Genomic DNA, 9,122 nt, shown 5'->3' with positions numbered 1-9,122 from the left:
GAGACATATTAAAATACTGAAACTCGGTTATCAACCATGTTTAGTTCAAGACATGATTGGAAAATGCAAATATACCTTCAAGCAAGAGATAAAAAAAATATCAGCCCAAGCTTACAGGTAGATACATACACCAGATCTAAAGAGTTGTACTTTTCTCCAAAATACACACAGAGTGATGACTGAAGGGTGCTCCGTGACACAACTAAGTCACTGGTCAGGACTGGGTAAACTGCACTTAAGTCACACTACCTCTTTTCGTATAAGAGGGGTGGAAAATGCTACACAATGTCAATTCAAAAACTCAGCATGTTTTTCTAAATTGCAATTCTAGTCTGAAAACCCTTTGTAGAAAGGGATGTGACAAGATGCAGAGTAGCTAAAATGTTTGCACTTTATTCTTTTAATACAGGAAGAGTTGACAGTGTTTGCACCCAGTGCTTTAAATGGGGGCAAAATAGTGCAGGCACTCATTTAAATGTGGCGAGTGGGTGGGGCTTGGGGGCGGGGCTTAGGGCAAGACATGCCGATACTTATTGACTTCGATACTACTTGCAGCACATACCAAAACACATGGGAAATGTCTTTCAATGAACTAAGCAGGTTTGTTTACTTATAACAAAAAGCACGAAACCCAAAGGCGGCGATATTTCAACTTTTCGTTGTTTTGTAAAATGTGCAACATACATTTTTGCTGTTCTCGAGTGACACAGAAAGAAACAAGCGGACATGCACCCACAAAACATTTCACACATTTCCGCTAATATAACTTCCAAGAGTCTCTATTGTCTCCCCCCTTCCCCTTTCTCTCGTTTTTCTCAACAATCACAGGCAAGCAAATATAAGCAGACACTTAAGAAAAGAATCGGGTACGCTTTAAAGCCATTTGAACCTGGTTACCTCCCATGGCTTTCTTAATTACGCTATCACTGGGCTGCCTCGATGTCTGTGAACACTCAGATGGTATGCAAATGAGCCCACACTGAATTGTTCAGCTGGGCTCAGCACAGGTCTATAGAAGTGCCTTAGCTATAACAAAAAAAGTCCGCCAGCGTTTTATGAGTACCGGTACTCTCCTCAGCAGTAGAGAAGTGCCGGTACTCCGAGTGATAAATCTAAGAAGTGCCGGTACTCAGTAACGGTGAGTACCGGCCCATTTAAAGCACTGTTTGCACCCTTAAATTAAGGTGTGAAATGCTGCCTCCCCGGAGCAGTGCCTGCCACAGTCGGCGCACAATGTACATCTCGCCACACACACCCTGGTCTACGTGCCAGCATCCACCCACGCTCCACTCGGCCCCCAGGTCCTGCTGCCCCGGTGGCCAGTGCAGGGAAGAGAGCAGGTCCTACCTACCTTTGGCCGCCTGCAGCAAGCTGACCTCCAGCCCCTTAAAGGTCTTGCTGGCCAGCTCCTCCAGGGCGCAGAGAGGGGACATCTGCGAGAGTAGCGCCCGGCCAGACAGGGCGAGGCCCGCGGGCGGGTGCTTCTCAGCACCCAGGTGGTGCGCCGCCGCCCCGCACAGGCCGTAGCTCCGCCGCACCGACGGCTTGCTCAGGATGTCCTCGATGCTGAACGGCGCCAGGGGCTTGTTGGAGTTGGCCGGGGGTGGCAGGTGGTCCAGTGCGCTTCGCCACCACTCGTCCACCACGGAGGACTTGGACTCCTCCTTGGAAGTCATGCTCGACACTCACAGTCCGTGCACAGCCACGAAGAACAAATATAAAAAAGCAAGCAATCCCCTTCTTGTTGTGTGAGAGCCTTCGCACTACCAGAAAAGTTCTTTCCGCTCCTAGGAGGGGACCCCCAGCCTCCTTCTTAAAACAGGTCCAGAGGCCACTCGGCCAGGTCACAGATATGTCCTAAGATGTGGGTGGGTTTGTCATGGAGGAGTCGAGCGCTAAGGGCATTACGGTACAGCCAGCCTTACTTTTTGCTGCAAAGTCAGATCGGCTAAGAGAGCCAGACTGAACTTTGTATCAAAAAGTAACGCGATCTTGAAGCGTGCACAAACAAAGAGAAAGGATTTAATTAAAGAAAAGTAATATGCATTGCACGCGCGCTGAAGTTCACAGCACACCTTCAGTCTTGCACCATATAACAAGTATGTCAAAAACACACACAAAAAACGTTATTAAGTAAATGTAGCACAAATACATAATCTAAATAGAAAAGCATACCTTTTATTCCTAGTCCGCCGTCAGGATAGTACTGTTCCGGGCATCTCCTAAAAACGCTTCCAACGGTATGTGCAAATTCGCGCGTTGACTGGGAGATTTAAAAAAAAAAATAACGCTAGGCGCGAGAGCGAGCGCACGCCACAGAGAGCAATGTGGTTTCAATTATTGAGCCCGTGTCTGGGCACGATAATTGAAACCACATGGCCTTTGGTGCGCGTAATGGACACCAATAGGCCATTGGTGGAGCAATGCGCCCGCCTTTGGCCAATTGCGTGCTGTCTTTAATAAAAAGACGCACGCAAAGGCCAATAGCGGGCCACAAAAGGAAAAACACGCGCACGAGCGTGTGCGATTCCTGGCTCGATTTCTGAACCCCGTACAAGAGGTCTCTCGCTGCGCGAGCAGTGCTGCGCACTGCAACGCTAGGCGCAAGACCTAAAAAGGGACATGGGATGAATCCAACTGTAGATTTTTATTACATCCAAATAACATCAAAGTTGGAGTTAATGGAACTGGTTGTGTAATGGATTTAAGCAGGAAGGATTCGACCGCCAGTTTTAATTCATTAAGTCTAGAACATTCTGAAAACATATGCATGCCTAGTGTACACCTTGGGCAGTGGTAATTTTCCCGTTTCCCCCAGACAAACAGTTTCGCAGGTATGAAATATAGATTAAACACTGTTTTAAAATGTTGTGCTTTTAAATTAGCTGACAAGAACACCATTTCAGACAGCCACAATGATCTACTTAGATCTACATCCTGGTTCCCCAATTTGTTTGCCCATATAGTTTCAACTCTTGAAATATCATCGACCTTAGCCATGAGCATATTAGAGTATAAGTCCTTAATGGAGGGTGTTTAAAGAGGAGGCCTTCTAGCAACAATATTCTACCTTTGTTTAGCACCTGTGGTACTATAGGGCAGATTGTCTCCCTTACATATTTAAAAAGAGCGTTGGTTTTCAACCCGTACCTCTCCTGGAGTTCTATAAATGAGATAACCCCATTCAAGTCGAGCATGTCACCTATGCTATTAAATCCTGCCTGTTCCCACCTTTTCCCCATTTTATCATATAATGGGGCAGACAAGGAGATATATCTATGTATCTTCGGTATTTCTAGATGTGTGCAGACTTTATGCCACACTTTCCAGGCTGCCCTGAGAGTCTTAAATCGTTTTTTTTTGTAGTAGCTCCCCTCCAGCTGTCTCAGGAGGATCCCCGGTGCTACACTACCAATAGCTAACTCATAAATAGATGGTGGGGTTACCTCCTGGCATTGCAGGGATGGGTCTGTTGTATACTTACACAGAATTACTATTTGCTGCAGCATTATGGCCCAATAATAATATAAAAGATTTGGAACTGCCAACACCCTCCCCCCGTTTTGTGGTAGTGTCATAAATGTGATGGATCTCCTGATCTTTTTGTAATTCCATATAAATTGTGAAACATCGCATTAATAATCTTTAAAAAAGTATTTGCGGGGTTCTAGTTGGATACAGAGGAGTAAGTAAAGAACCTTGGGGAACATCGTCATTTTTATTACATTACTTCTTCCTATAATAGAAAGGTGTAAATTATCTATTCTCCTGAGGTCTCGCCCAATCTTCTCTATAAGAGGTGCCGCATTAATGTCCCATATGGAGTCGACCTGAGCCAAAATAGCAATCCCAAGGTAGGTAGCATATTCCGTTTTACGAGGGTCCTGGCAGTACGTGTTTTTAGTACACACTATCTTGGTCTTAACTATATTTAGGCCATACCCCGAGTCCTTGCCAAATTCGAGGGCAAGCTCCTCTATCCTTGCGAGTGCACCAGTTGGGTCAGGGGTGATGACCGCTATATCGTCAGCATATGCTAAGACCTTGGTCTTGTACCCCCTGACCACAACTGGTCTAATATCTTGATCTTGTATAATTGTATTTATGAGGGGGTCGATATAAAGAGCGAAAAGGATAGGGGAGCAAGGGCAGCCCTGTCTTGTTCCCCGGGCTATCGGAATCCTTTCTGTTTCCCTACCCATAAGTAAAATCCTTGCGGAAGATTGATTATACATAGCTTTTTAAGTTGTGAATATACGAGGACCAAATCCCTTTTTCCGAAGATTATCCTAGAGATATCTCCACTCTACCTGGTTGAACGTCGAGCAGTATAAGGGACATCTGCTGCCCTGTAGCCTCTGCTATATCAAATAATGCTATAGTGCGGCGAATATGATCAGTGGTCCCTCTTCTTTACCAGTGGTGTGATAATTCTTGCCAAAGTGCAAGCAATAATTTTCTAGTAAAGTTTCTCAGCGGCATTTATCTTGGTTATTGGTCGGTAAGAAGAAGGGTCATCTGCCATTTTGCCTTTCTTTAAAAAAAGGCAAATATTAGTCTCTTGCCAAGACTTGGGCGGAATACCCCTAAGCTGAACCGCTATAAACAAATCCAAAAGAATGGGGGCAAGCTCTGTCTGCATGATCTTATAAATTTCCATAGGGATGCGATCCGGACCTGCTGCCTTCCCAGAGGCCATCCCCTGCAAAGCAGCATTAAGTTCCCCTATTGTCATATCCTCCTCTAGTTCCTGCATGATAAGAGAGGAATTTAAATCTGCTTCCAGCTGTGTCATAGTCGATAGATCGTGCCTTGATTGATACAGCTCCCTGTAAAAATCTGTAAAGATTGCCAAAACTTCTTGAGGTTTTGTGGCCACTTCCCCGTTATTCCCTTTAAGTCTCACAACACTATTTGCTGCTGCCCTTTGTCTAAAGCGTAGTGCCAGGTGTTTTCCTGTGGCCTCGCCGTACTCATAGTTGTCTCGAGCATATGATTGATATATTTTGGCGACGGTATTACTAAAAAAGCCATTGATTTTCTTTTTAATTTTTATGGCTGCAAGGAATAAATATTTTATTAGTTCCTCTTGTTTTTGGGCAATTGCCCCTGTATGCTCTTCCTTGCATTTAGACAATTCTTCCATTAACTGCTGTATTTCTTGCCTCTGCTGTTTCCTACGAGAACCTACAAAGTTGATAATCTCTCCCCTTAACCTCGCCTTAAACGCGTCCCATACCATTTCCCTGGACGCACTATACCTATTATATCAAAGTATTGGTGGGTCCACTCCCTGATGTGATCTGCGAACCCTTCGGTGACCAACAATTTCCTATCCAAAGTCCATTTGGTGGTTGACCGCACAACCCCCTGTGATGGTAATTCTAACATCAACGGGTTATGGGCCGACAAAACTTTTGGAAGTTTCCTGATGCAGGTGCCCTCTATAAAACTGGCAGAAATGAAAAAGTAGTCCAATCTTACATATTTTTTATGAGGACAGGAGTAATATGTAAAACCTGCCTCCCCAGATTTTCTGAGAGACCATATATTGACCAACCCATGGCTTATCACCAATGCCTCTAGTGCCTTATAAAGTTGTGGCTTCCTACCTTGGTATTTTTTCGAGAATGAGTTATCTGCATCTAAATGGATATTAAAATCCCCACCGATAACTAAGGGGGATGGCCAAGACGCAAGTTCTAACTCGAGTTCTTTAAATAGTTTCGGGTCATCAAAATTTGGCCCGTAGATCGTACAGATTGTTGGACCCCTAGGTATCAATGCGATAGCCCACCGCCCCCATTTATCTGAGAGTGTACGCTCAACTTGTGGCATGCGGTTGGAGACATGTATTGAGACCCCTCTAGTCGTGGTGGTCTGAGATGAGCAGATCACCTGTGTGTACACTTGGATCACATTGATCCCTCTTTTTTGCCAAGGGATGTGCATTTCCTGTTGACAAATGATGTTCGCCCCGTAGTTCGTAGTAGCTGATTTGACCTATCTCTTTTTATCCTATCGTTCAGACCACCAATATTTATAGAACAAATCGACAATCTACCCATCCCAAAGGTTCTTGGAGTACCCAACTTGGTTATTGTGGTTTTTCCTACTACTCTTTCCTGTCTTACTTCTCTGAATTATTGCTTTCCTGAGTTGTCTCCCCTTCCTTCCAACCCACCCCCACCCACAAGCTCCCCTCCCCACTCTCACTTAAAAAAAAACACCCCAGCAATTCCCCTCCCCCCACCCCACGCTGTGAAGCAACAGACCTATTTCTCGGTCTGTGTGTGATGACTGGTGATTCTCCCTGCGGTGGCATACCTTACTTAAAAGTGAATATTTCCCCCAACACTAAGCTGTAGCTACAACCATTCGGTCATTCAACTCTCCGCCCTCTACCTTCCTACCCCTGAGAGTGAATAGAAAAAAAGAAAAATTACAGATGAAAAAGGGACCACTATCCTACTCCCCCTCCACCCTCTCCCCTCGAATAAAGGCCACACCTTCCTTCTCCCCTAAACATCCATCTTCCCCCACTCACTCTATTGACCCATGCTACTCCTTTCGTGATACCAAAGAGGAAGAGGTGGGAAAAAAGAACGGCATATAAGGAGATTGAAAGTATATAGGACTGAAAAAAATATGAGAGTCAAGACGGATAGATGTAGCAACTAAGCTTATATATCAAAAAAGAGTGGATCACTTGAACCTGTTGTCCAGGGTTTGGTGGTTATCCGGCCGTTCCTTAAAAAACCCTCATTCACGTTTTTAGGTGGATTGTCTGGCGGTATATCTTGGTTCTCCGCCTCGATAACGTGATTGCATCATCATCGGGTTTAGTGTTGTGCTACCTCCACCTGGAGGAAAACCACTGGATATTACAGTAGCGATCAGAGATCAAAAATGGACAGAGTGCTCATGTGTCGTGAAACAGTGGAAGTTAAAAAGGGATGTTTTCTCATGCTACCTGGACTTTAGTCTTTATTGTTGTCTGGTGCGTGGAAAAAGAATAAAAAATAGGGGAGATTGTACAGCAAGGGCAGTTAATGTGTCCGCTGTACAGTCAGTCCAATAGGTGGGTCGACATGTTTCAGCTCTTTACGTGCCCAGAAGGGTCAGGTGAGCTTTCATCAGGACCAGGGGGTGTTGTCTTAAAGAGGGATGTTGTCCACTTTAAGGGTGAGGAGTTCGGAATATTTATCACTGATCTCCTAGTAAAAGGTTTAGTACCTTAAAAGCTCTGATTTCGGGCTTCTTAGGAAGAATGGCAGCGTAGTCAGGCGGGAGTTCCGCTCTGCACGACTTGTGCTGACGCTGTCTTCCTGCTTGACAGCGTCAGCACAAGTCGTGCAGAGCGGAACTCCCGCCTGACTACGCTGCCATTCTTCCTAAGAAGCCCGAAATCGGAGCTTTTAAGGTACTAAACCTTTTACTAGGAGATCAGTGATAAATATTCCGAACTCCTCACCCTTAAAGTGGACAACATCCCTCTTTAAGACAACACCCCCTGGTCCTGATGAAAGCTCACCTGACCCTTCTGGGCACGTAAAGAGCTGAAACATGTCGACCCACCTATTGGACTGACTGTACAGCGGACACATTAACTGCCCTTGCTGTACAATCTCCCCTATTTTTTATTCTTTTTCCACGCACCAGACAACAATAAAGACTAAAGTCCAGGTAGCATGAGAAAACATCCCTTTTTAACTTCCACTGTTTCACGACACATGAGCACTCTGTCCATTTTTGATCTCTGATCGCTACTGTAATATCCAGTGGTTTTCCTCCAGGTGGAGGTAGCACAACACTAAACCCGATGATGATGCAATCACGTTATCGAGGCGGAGAACCAAGATATACCGCCAGACAATCCACCTAAAAACGTGAATGAGGGTTTTTTAAGGAACGGCCGGATAACCACCAAACCCTGGACAACAGGTTCAAGTGATCCACTCTTTTTTGATATAAAACTATTAATTGGAAGGCGACTGGATCACGTATCCTTCTTATTCCCTACCAACTGATTAGCCATGCAACTAAGCTTATACAAAAAGAAAAAGAAAGAAAACAACGACGGAGAGAAAGAATTCCTTTCTGAAAGACAATAAAATGTGTCCCCCCCAATCCCAGACAGGATGATAAGGGAACAAAAAGTCCTTCCATTGTTAAATCAATATCATACTCTGGTGATCAGACCCCTCCTGTGTTTAGACAATCCTTGGCTTTTATTTCAGAGGTGAAGAATTTAGTCCGGTCATTCCAAATAACTTTTAGCCGTGATGGATTTAGTAAGAAGGCTTGAGCCCCTTTATCCTGAAAGGGTTTGATCATTTGATGCAAGCGCCAACGACGCTCGACTGTAAAATGACAAAAATCCGGTCTTGTAAAAAATGAAAAACCCTCGGCTGCACGTTGGGCTTCTGGTCTGGTTTTAACAAAGACCAATTCTCTCAATAGGAAATTATCAAAGTAAACCAGCAACGCCCGGGGCTTGGCGTTAGGATTGACTGGCTGACGAATTGTGAATGGGACTCGATGTGCCCTTTGGATTTCACGTGCCCAGTCCCATCCCTCCAGTTCAGGGAATGATTTTTGAAGAAGTTGTACAATGTATGCCCGAGGGTCGGAGCCTTCTTTACCTTCGGGTATTCCGAGAATGCGCAAATTATTTCGCCGCTGGGCACTTCCCCTAGTCCTTCCCACATTTATTGCCAAAATATATACCTACATGTCTGGTGATCTCCACACATCTTGCAGAGATCTCTGTGCTGAAAAGATTTGAGAGGCAGAGGTTCCCACAGAAAGGCTTGTGATTTGCATTTTTTAGTATGACTAATACTAAAATGCAGGTTGTGAACAATCCCTCAGAGTGAAGAGCTCAGCAATATTCATTCCTGAGGTCTGAGGTAGCTTGTGTTCCCGTTCAGGAGAGACCTGGCTATTCCTGCTTTTGTGAAAATTCTGGCTGCACTCCATTGCATGACCACTTGCTCTTTCCAGAGGGGCACTCGTAAAAGACACCACTGACTAAGATGGTCTGTAAAATATTCTGACTAACCATACACATTCTGCAGGAAGCTTACTAGCACCACGGAGGCAGTCAGCAAGATAGGCAA

At 44.9% G+C, this 9,122-nt stretch overlaps 1 pseudogene; it reads right to left on the bottom strand.

Moving 5' to 3' along the window:
• Positions 1–1,343: 1,343 nt before the first annotated feature.
• On the bottom strand, positions 1,344–1,676 carry LOC146868427 (transcription factor LBX1 pseudogene; annotated as a pseudogene).
• Positions 1,677–9,122: the final 7,446 nt, after the last annotated feature.

Source organism: Triturus cristatus, chromosome 1_2 (assembly GCF_964204655.1).
Source record: "Triturus cristatus chromosome 1_2, aTriCri1.1, whole genome shotgun sequence".
NCBI classification, from domain to species: Eukaryota; Metazoa; Chordata; class Amphibia; order Caudata; family Salamandridae; genus Triturus; species Triturus cristatus.
The sequence above is the reverse complement of the archived record's forward strand: the minus strand, read 5'-3'. Positions and strand labels throughout refer to the sequence as shown.